Here is an 11,674-nt window from a genome sequence, read left to right as displayed (position 1 = left end):
ACATCAGAACCGTGTCGTGTAAATATGTTTCTGTGTGTGTGAGAGAGTGAGTGAGTGAGTGGGTTTGAAGCCGCTAGGAACAGTATTTCAGCTATATACATTCTACTGATATCATTAACAAAGGTTAAACATGGGTAAACTACATGGATAATTAATGGATTATATAGAGGATAGTATATGAGTGCCCATGTCATACCATGTTTACGACACGAGTGCCTAAATGTTGAATTTGCCGAGCGAGAACGAGGGATATACCGATATTTAGGCACGAGTGTCGTAAACATAGTATGATATGGGCACGAATATAATATTCTGTTTATTACCGAAGTCTATCCAAATCTACTTTCAAAAAGAGGCTGGCTACCCGCCGTCGCCGAATCTAGAACGTCACAGAAGAAACGTGACGTCATAGCCTTGTTCATGACGTCACGTCACCATGACAAAGTGATATTTTGCCCTAGGGCATCGTATGAAAAATATGAACCCCGATATGTTCGCCCTCGTAGGTAATAAATATCTTTGCTGAACATGTTTATTATTCCTCGGTACCCTCACACACCAAACTGACACGAGGGACACTAAACCAAACTCACCGACTGATTCTCTTTGTACACGATAAAAGGGGTAAATGTTCTTCTACTGCTACTGCCTCGATATACAACATCTCCATTCGCTCACTCACTCACTCAGTCGCTTACTCGCCCACTCATTCAAACACTCACTAACTCGCCCACTCACTCACTCACTCAAACACTCACTCAAACACTCACTAACTCGCCCACTCACACAATCGCTCTCACTCACTCAAACACTCACTAATTCGCCCACTCACTCACACAATCACTCTCACTCACTCGCCCACTCGCTCACTCACTCAAACACTCTCTAACTCGCCCACTCACTCACTAGCTCACTCACACAATCGGCCACTCACCTACTCACACATCAAAGCACCACACATGGACGCCAGATGTGTGTAATTGGCGAGTTCTCCAATTCAGTTAATATGTTAATATGTTCAGTTAATATCCCCCCATGTCTACTATAGTGTACCCGTGATGTACAAACAATGCAGGTGTTAAGAACGGCGACATGCCTGAGGCTGAACGTTCGTCAGATCACAGCACAGTTACAACCCAAACCCCAAGGCTGTTCTCTTCGCAGATGTAACAGAACAGAATTTTAGGGATTAAATGATAGTTCAGTCAGATAACAGCTGGCAATTGTATGTTGACAGTCACGTTGGCAGAGATTAAAGGATTAACACCCCCTTGTGACGAGGACAGTGGTTTCCTAGTGGCGTGTTTGGGTTCGGGATTCAGCACTATTGTATCTGTAGTTCTATCTGGCGTCCATTAAAGGCAGAGGACAAGGCCGGTCTCCTGTAAAGCACTACAACATGATGACAGTAGATAAGACAGTCGCTGGACAAGATTCCATCAGCGTGTGTGGCCGCTTCACAGGGATCAGTTGGGGTAGCATACTCCCCAGGGTGTTGAGAATGAAATTGATGCATACTGATCGGGCGAAAATTGTGCTCATGTGTTGTTGGTGGTGTTGCTGTTCCCTCCCTTTTGAAAATGACTACAGACCACATTGAAGTTAATGTTTTGCAGGGGAGTGGGTGTGTGGTGGGGGGGGGTGTTTCCTGGATCCGCCTATGGTTGTTGTCGTCGTCGTTATCATAATCGTAGCCTTCTTCATCGTCATCATTATCGAAGACACGATAGGGGAAAGTATAGTACTTGTCCTTTGAAATGCGTTACGACGATTAATCTTCTCGGTATGTCTCTTTCAAGTGCACGTACATTGTATGCTCGTCACTGACGTTGTAGACATGGACCTCTCTCATACGCGTACGTCTCGGTCAGTAAGGCCACTACGCAGTATAGTAAATTGTTAAACAAGTTGTAATTACACAACACTATTTCTGTTAAGATTCAGTAGAGGGTCCTAACTCTGTGTTTAAACAATAATTAGTTGTCGGGGTTGTATTACTATATACAGTAAGCAGCGGTGTGGAAGTTACTACACGTAGGGACCGTTCATAATTTATGGCTAGGGGGGTGATGATGATTTTCATGGAGAAGCATGTACAATGTGAATGACGCCCCCTAAAATTTATGAACAAAGTAAGTGACCCCGCCCTGCATGTCATGTACAAAATCAATTACCCCCCACCCCTCCCATAATATTTAAGCATAAGTTTTTAAATATTTCTGTGTACATAGTTGATGACCACCCCTGCCTCCCTAGAACAAAATGGGTGACCCCACTTAAAATCATTATCACACACAACACAACACAACACACACACACACACACACACACACACACACACACCAGCCATAAATGATGAACGGTCCCTTAGATGTTTCTGGAGTTTAGAGCAATCTGGAAAAACAGAGCAAAACAGACTAATCCGGCATAGCATGAAACACTCAGAAGGTGTTTAGACTCTCTCTCTCATCTCGCATTACTGCATGACCAGCGGTTGAGTGAAAATCAAAATATCCAAAAGAGGTCTGATTTAGAAGTTTGAGCACTATATACTGTTAGTCGAATATTATCACAACTGATTTGAGGTTATTTCAACAGCTATATCATTTTATACCATTGATATTGTATTCTGCTCTATTGTATACTAGGGCTGCGCAATATAACCGGTTTACCGGTATTTACCGGTTCAGACATGAAAACGATACGTATTGCGATACGCTGATCGAAAACCGGTATTTTGACTTGCATTCGGAAAACTTCGTAACACTCGGAAATCTTCGGATATGTCCTTGTTTCATTTGTGCCAAATATTATTCACATTTTTTATTTTATTAAAAGTTGTTATTAAAGCTTAATCAAGCCTAGTGATTATCTTGTGTTTTTTGCTCTATAAATTAAGAATTAACTCGATTATAAGTAGTTATTTTGTTTAAAAATACTTCATCGCAATATGAAAATTCTCTGCAATACCCACCCCTAGTAATTGTATTCTGCTCTATTGTATACTACCGTACTGTGCTTCCTCGGCAGCAATTTGTGTTTATTGTAAACCTGGTAAATAATAGCATTAAGTGAATGACACTTATTGGTTGCCTGTTGGTTGAATTCGTCAAAGTATAGATTCCTCAGTTAACTTATATTCACTTTGGAAATCAACGAACAGCCCTATCATGAAATATCCATATCTCTCAGTCATTCAAAGGTAAGGAACTCTAGGAACAGCTCCGTCATAACATGTCCATTCAACGTTCAGGCTTCCATGGGCCATGACGAGCCCCACTCCTCAAATTGACTGACTGAGTTTAGTTTTACGCCGCTTTTAGCAATATTCCAGCAAAATCACGGCGGGGGAACCAGAAATGGGCTTCACACATTGTACCCATGTGGGGAATCGAACCCGGGTCTTCGGCGTGACGAGCCAACGCTTTAACCACTGGGCTACCCCACCGCCCCCCACTCCTCAAAACCATAAACGGTACAGGACGGTATTTACATACATGAGGGTCGGTAGGGTAACCTAGTGGTTAAATCGGTCGCTCGTCACGCCGAGGACCCGGGTTCAATTCCTGACATGGGTGCAATGTGAAGCCCATTTCTGGTGTCCCCCGTCGTGATGTTGCTGGAATATTGCTAAAAGCGGCGTGAAACCATATTCACTCACTCACACACATCAGAAACCTAACTGACTGCATGGGTTCTGTCGGTATAGCTCACCCTTTGCGTCCCCCTGCGCGATATGTCTGATATACTTCCACTTTGGTTGAAGACACTTTACTCTACCTTACCTCAGTTAGTACAGTGTTGTAGTATTTAAGACTTGATATCTGGTTGCATGCCACAGAAACAATAGAAATACAATCACTGTCCAAACCATGGCTGGACTAGGAGGGTGAAGACAAACAGAACCCCATGGTTAGTTTATAGAGCTGCTGTCGTATTCAATTAAATGTTTATCCAAGTCCAAAATTTACGAATTCAAGTACAGATTATTCACATTCTGCTACAGAAAACAAGCAAATTACACTAGCACTGCTCGCAACTATATGTAATGGCATCTGGTGCTGATGCTGCTACTACTTATGCTGCTGTTGCTACTACTACTACTACTACTACTACTACTACTACTACTACTACTACTACTACTACTACTACTACTACTACTACTACTGCTGCTACTACTACTACTACTACTACTACTACTACTACTACTACTACTACCACTGCTACCGCTGCTGCTACTGCTACTGGCTGTTGGAACCACTCCTGTTTCTGCTATATACCACTAATGATGCTGAACATTACTAAGGCTGCTGCCACTACTACTACTGATGCTGTTGGTACTGCTCCCATTTATGCTATTACTAGTGCTGCTACTGTTACTATTGCTGCTGCTAATACTAATACTACTACTTCTACAAAGGCTGCTGCTACTACGTCTACCACTACTACTACTTACAACAACAGCTTGCTGTCACTACTAATGCTACCACAACTGCTACTGCTGCTGGTACTACTACAACAACAGCTACTGCTGCTGTTACTGCTACTAATGCTCCTACTACAACAACAGCTACTGCTGCTGTTACTACAGTCTGTCTCACAGTCCATGAACCACATCATTTTCCATACAGCCTAACCCTCCCTGCAATGCTACAACCTTAAATAGAGCAAGTCTATATTTCCCCAGATTCTGAATCTCTGGTCTCCCTGGGGCTCCTTTTTAATTTAAATAGGTTTATTTGTTACAATCAAAATTATATATATTCAGAGACTAAGCGTTAGTCTACCGTTACTACTACCAATGCTACTACCACTACTGCTGCTGTTACTACTACCACTACTGCTGCTGTTACTACTACCAATGCTACTACCACTACTGCTGCTGTTACTGCTACTACTACTACTGCTGCTGTTACTACTGCCAATGCTACTACCACTACTGTTGCTGTTACTACTACCAATGCTACTACCACTACTGCTGCTGTTACTACTACTGCTGTTACCACTACTGCTGCTGTTACTACTACCAATGCTACTACCACTACTGCTGCTGTTACTACTACCAATGCTACTACCACTACTGCTGCTGTTACTACTACCAATGCTACTACCACTACTGCTGCTGTTACTACTACTAATGCTACTACCACTACTGCTGCTGTTACTACTACTAATGCTACTACCACTACTGCTGCTGTTACTACTACCAATGCTACTACCACTACTGCTGCTGTTACTACTACCAATGCTACTACCACTACTGCTGCTGTTACTACTACTAATAGACCAGGGCCTCGATTTTCGAAGCTCTCTTAGTGCTAAGCTAGTCTTAAGTTAATGTTAAGGTATGGAACTTACGACTATCTTAGCGCTAAGAGAGCTTCGAAAATCTAGGCCCTGGGTTCGATTCCCCACATGGGTACAATGTGTGATGCCAATTTCTGGTGTCCCCCGCCGTGATATTGCTGGAATATTGCTAAAAGCGGCGTAAAGCCATACTCGGTCGGTACCACTACTACTGCTACTCCTACGCCTACTACTGCTACTCCTACGCCTACTACTGCTACTCCTACGCCTACTACTGCTACTACTACTACTTCTGCTGCTGTTACTACACCAAATGCTGAAGCTGTTACTCCTTGTACAACAACTGCTCCCGCTCTACTGCTACTGTTATCACTATGACTGCCACTACTATAGGACATAGTGGGACAGGTGGAGTTTGGAAGTCATTAGTGACTGCGAAAACTACAATCGAGTGTTCGAGTAACAGATCCTGAGAATCAGGATCCTGAATCAGATGCGGGGCTACGCGTGTGCGCACGCACTCGCACGCACGCACGCACGCACGCACGCACACACACACACACACACACACACACACACACACACACACACACACCCCTCCCATTTGTGTGCTTGTGCTTACGTTCCACCAGAGTAGCAGCATCTTAGACATGCATCCACAGGCATCAATCTTCAACCTTTTCAAAGTGGCGTTAAACCATATTCACTCACTAAATAATTATGCCAATTGTGACCGCTATACGTCGTCTTAATGCAACTACTGATACTATAACTTCTGATATATTTAGGTGATACAGTTGCACATTATTAGTGAGTGGGCGAGTTTAGTTATACGCCACATTCAGCAATATTCCAGCTATATGGCGGCGGTTTGTAAATAATCAAGTCTGGACCAGACAATCCAGTGATCAACAGCATGAACATCGATCTACGCAATTGGGATACGATGACATGTGTCAACCAAGTCAGCGAGCCTGACCACCCGATCCCGTTAGTCCCCTCTTACGATGCACATTATTAAGGGGACAAGTGGATTTAAAGGTTTAATATATGCGGTAGTTCTCTCAATGATATACGTTGGTAGAAGTTGCGGTGTTGCTCGCAATGAAAGATTTTGTAATTTATGTATGAATGGATGTAAAGAAGATGAATACCATTTTCTATCAATTTGTCAAGTTTATTACATTTTAAGACATAAGTATATTCCTGAATATTTATGGAAACATCCCTCTATTTATAAATTTAACGTATTATTCATAAAGTAAATATCCTAATTAACTTAGCAAAATTTGTAAAAGAAGCTTTACGGTTAAGTGTTTGAAATATGTATCTAACCATTCTGTCACTATCATTATTATTTTGTTGAGTTTTGTACTTGGGCCAGTGGCCTTTATACTGAATAAACTTTGAATTGAATTGGATATTTATCTCAATAGCCTCTCTCTATCTCCCTGTACAGACTACCATCCCCCATCCACCCACCTGTACATACGGCTGGGACTATGACTAATACCGTATTTGTCATAAGTGTGGAATGTGTGCGACCGTCACTCTCAAGCCATTTGTGAACACATGTGTTGACTGACCTTTTCTCCTGACCTTTTAATTATCCAGACTCGCGTGTTTATTATTGTGAGAAAAAAGTGACACACGCACGCTTTGACTGATAATGGATGCTCCCCATCTCCGCTACATCCTCCGACAGTTTATCAAAATAGACCGAGATTTATGAGAATTCGTGGTTCAAAATAACAGAGGTCATTTTCATTTTCAACATACAATAATTAACATCGGAAATAGGAACAGGTTAAAAGGGAAAGAGCGCGTCTTCTGTAACGTGCGAAGTTATCATTTACCAAATTGTCAGCTGAAATTAGAGATATTAATTTTACCTGCAAGTCCTGAACATTTCAGTGTAGTTTATTATTGTACATAAATGAGGGATGCATTTAAAACTTAACTGCTCTGCATTACAGTTTGTTTTATTGCCTAAGCATTGTGTATTGCATTGTATGGTCGAAGCCACGATGATGGAAAAGCTTGGACCGGCGCCCAGTCTAAGGGAGATAACTCCAAATTTGTATACCGACGTGTTCTTATGTCCTGTTGAAGATAGGATTATACAGACGCTTCGTTCTCGATGGCAAGGTGGCACCGGCCGAAGTATTAAATGGCTAACTCTCTCAGACACTGAATACGGTCTCCGAGCTGACCAGTCCTTGTTGTATCCCCATTATGCCAAGCACCAAGCAGGATAACAACAAACACCATATTTGTATGGTATGACTCAGTCTAGGAACAACCCGCCAACAATTTGTACTCCTGGCAGACGCTTTGTCGACTAGCCTAGTTTTGTTTTAAGTGAGTAGATCAGTATATGGCAAGATGTGCGGGTTTTATTCCCCAACACTGGGCAAACTATTTGGAGTGCCGGCATTTCTCATTTAAGCAAATATCGCCTCACTACACGTCACGATGCCTTACGTGATGTATGGTTGTTGATAGGCCAAAAATAACGATTTTCAAGACGCTTCTTTCGATTAGTGCAGCTTCGCAAGGCCATCCATACTTTTCATGTTTTATTTGTTTGTTGGTTTTCGCCGCTCTCAGCTGTATTAAAGCTGTATGGTGGCGGTCTGTAAATAATCGAGTATAAACCAGACAAATCCACCTATCAACATCATCAGCATCGATCTACACAACTGGGATACAATGACATGTATCAGCCAAGTCAGTGAGTCTGACCACCCGACCCCGTTAGTTGCCTCTTATGAGAAGCATGGGGTACTGAAGATCAATTCTAAACTGGATCTTCACGGGTAACTTTCTTATGTTTTTCGCATCTCCAACCACCAAGAGCGGAAGGGCAAAAAAAATAGTTAAGAAAATATTTTCCCACTAACAGTGTAAGTTATTTTATGAAATGTTAAAATCTAGTTCACTTGCTAATAGTTTTAAATAGATGTTTGATGTAAGCCGAATGGTTATTTTCAACACTTTTTCAATAAATGTAGGTGGCAAAAGATCAATCTGACCTGGTTTGTGCAAGAGAACAGTACTTTTAATCACCCAGGGCATAAATTTCAACAGCGGGAGGAAATCTAATTTTTTTATTTCACGACGGAATGTGGTGTCTCCGAACACCCTGAACCACCACCACCACCACCACCATCCCATCCCATCCCATCCCATCCCACCCCACCCCACCACCACCACTCCCACCCCCTCTGGATCCGCCACTGCCTGGCAAGTAGTGGGGAAATATCACAGGTAAGAAACAACTCTTTAGGACACTGTGTGTTATAACAGGGATAATCTACAGCACGTCTTCTATTCTGCATAGCGACAATCAGTGGATTGTCTGGTCGAGATTCGATTGTTTACAAACAAATCGCACAGCGGTAATACTGCTAAAACAAATATATACTCAAGACATGGTCACAACTGTACAATCGACTCTGCTTTTAGCAGAGATTTATGGATGTAGAAAATGTTTAGTCGCTTCTGATATACAATCGGAAGTGCCAACGTCAAAAATGCACGTAAATAGCCGAGCTATTCTTATTGGTCCGTCGTAAGTCTAACATGGCGTCAAATATGGCGGTAAATGTAACTTGGAAAGATTTACTTGCAGAAACACTGGACATGAATTATCTTAAGTAAGGTAAATGAAACTTTAGTTAGTTTCGAGGTTAAGTCTTTAAGAAAATATTTATAAAGTAACAGTCAGCATACAAGGTTAAAACTTCAATGCTTATTGTAAAGCCCAGACGTTTCTTCTATATAAAAGACAAGCATATTGTGAGCCCAGATTATAGTTTTTTTAATACGTTATATACAACCTGCACAAATCAGCTTCTGATAGATCTGCTTTCTGCCAAGGTTAACTTGTGCAGTAATATGGAAATTGCAACCAAATATACTCTTACTTTCGAAGGATTTAAAGACTCGACACTGCTCAAAACTGAGAATATGTCATTGAGAAAAGCAGACGAGATTATTGTTTTGAATGAATAAAATAAACAGGTCGATGTGTACATGTAAAGCTGTGTTACAAACAATTTTCTGGCATAGACAAATACATCTAAAAAGTATGATGTCAGGCTCCCAAAAAGATTTTTTTCTTGAATTCAACCTTCACTGATACTGCATGAAAGTCTCAAAGGGCGTGAAAGGTGCTAATTCTACACCTGCTTCTTTACACAATTAATTTCTGGTGTTAGGGAAATAACAAAGGATTAAATTTACTGGGTTTTCATTCAATAGCAATTGTCAAAACTATAAATACAATTCCTGGAATTACTTGTATATTTATATTATGGTATTTCTCTTTGAAAGAATACCCAGTTAAGACAAAATATACAGTAGTGCCTTAATAAGATAATGACTTTCATTGCTAACTGATTGTGTAATGAAGTTCCCCAGGTACAATAGCACAAGATATTAAAGCAAGTCATGGCAGTGTGGGTGAATGGTCTGTGCAGTCTGCCATTTTCTCAAGCTTTGAAATATATTTATACTTGATATTGATTTCGGTAAAATACCTTTCTTATAAAGAGTATGTAAAACAATTATGAATATTAGATGTATGATGTGAAAATGAAAATGTATGTTAGTTTACATGTCTAACTGGAATAAGGTCAGTGAAAATTTGGACTGTGAGCACTTATGAAAGTGAGTAGTATAAACTCATGACTGTCATATACTATTGCCAGCTTGTAATATTTTGTATTGATGATGTTACCTGTTATGTTTTCTTGAGCAGGGTATCGATATAGATCCAACAGATCGATCACCGTTAAATGAATATTAATCGATGATCGATAAATATCGAGAAGTAACTTTATGCAAAAAATGTCCAAAAAATCTATAGGAAATCAACACTTTTGACATGAGTGTTGAGTGGTGACATAGTTAGGCTTGGATTACCAACAAAACACATCCCGAACATACTTTTGGAGCAGCCCTTGAATAAAGACCTAACTTTGTGTATATTCTGAGAAAATTATAAATTATTTCATCACAATAGTTCATTTACGATATTAACGAATACACACTTTTCATATCGATAATCATTATTAATAATTCCAATTGATGATGTTTCCAATTATTGATCTTTTTTAGAGAGCCAGAATATTTTCTTTCTTTTTAGATGATGATAAATGCATGATCCACTACTATGATTTGGGTTCAATTTCCACTGGTTATTCTCTCAGGTAAGGTCCTGTATTATAGCAGCAGATAACATGTTGCTTCAAGTTTTTCTGTATGAGCAGTATTTGAATATTACTGGCTGCATAAAAGAACATTCACTCATGGTTAAAGGTGTTCTCAAGCTTAGAAGAATTTCAAAATTTGGATGGAACAATTTGACTTGCAAGGAAATTAAAGTAATAAAGCTTTGTACATTATCATGGAATTTTCTTTTCTTTTTAAAGTTTCCAAGGCATTTCTGTAAATTAACTGTACAGATTCCTTTCACAACCAGCATAAATGTTTGGCAGGGTATTTCTTAGTGATGCAGACAAGGTATGAGATTTCTAGTAAATATATTTGCTAAGCCCAAAGAAATGGAATAAGTATTTATATATCTTTTCAGTGTTTTTGTTCCTGTTTGGAAGAGGCAGCACCATCCAGATGTCCTTGACAGCTTCCTTCACCATGTCCCGTGACCCTTCTTGCATCCACACCACCAGCATATCAAACACCACTGCACTCCAATGCATCACACCTACTGGGAACTGTGACCAATGGATACAAGTATCTGTCATGGAACCTGTTCTCTTCACAGGAGTCCGACTGGCAGCAGATGGACTGAACACAGATTCAGATGCATTGCAAGCGTTCAAAATAGGTTATTCACATGATGCTTTGACCTGGAAACATCTTAATGAAAAAACACTAAAAAAGAAGATTAAGAAGGTATTTAATCGTAGAATACATGTTCTGAATTCAAACCTGTATTCAAAAGCATTGTCCCAAAGTGAAAATGAGTTTTCTCAGCACTAACTGAATAATGAGAATATACACCATGTACTTGTAGGCCTAGTTTTCTTAAGTGATGCCATTTGCTGTGCAGTTTTCTACCTTTAGCTAGTCAGAAAGCTATGAGTGTGTGTTTGAATCCCAGTTCACCATGATTATTCCTTGTTTTGCCAGCAGCATAATTGTCCAAAAGTGAAAAGGAGTTTTCTCAGCACTCACAGTACCTTTTTAAACTTGTAGACCTAGTTTTCTTAAGTGCTGCAATTTGCTGTGCAGAGTTGTGTCCCTTTAGCTAGTCAGAAACCTATGGTTGTTGGTTTGAATCCCAGTTCACCATGATTGTTCCTTGGTTTATCAGCAGCATAATTGTTCTCATCAATTA

At 40.3% G+C, this 11,674-nt stretch overlaps 1 long non-coding RNA gene across 1 annotated transcript; it reads left to right on the top strand.

Annotated features, from left to right (window-relative positions):
* The first annotated feature begins 8,892 nt into the window (after positions 1–8,892).
* On the top strand, positions 8,893–11,221 carry LOC124282498. The gene is made up of 3 exons (XR_006900172.1): positions 8,893–8,971; positions 10,460–10,523; positions 10,907–11,221. It is a non-coding gene; the product is annotated as an uncharacterized LOC124282498 (long non-coding RNA).
* The last annotated feature ends 453 nt before the right edge of the window (positions 11,222–11,674 follow it).

The sequence above is a fragment of the Haliotis rubra genome, unplaced genomic scaffold (genome assembly GCF_003918875.1).
Source record: "Haliotis rubra isolate DU_JTF1 unplaced genomic scaffold, ASM391887v1 Scf3, whole genome shotgun sequence".
Taxonomy (NCBI): Eukaryota; Metazoa; Mollusca; class Gastropoda; order Lepetellida; family Haliotidae; genus Haliotis; species Haliotis rubra.
The sequence above is the reverse complement of the archived record's forward strand: the minus strand, read 5'-3'. Positions and strand labels throughout refer to the sequence as shown.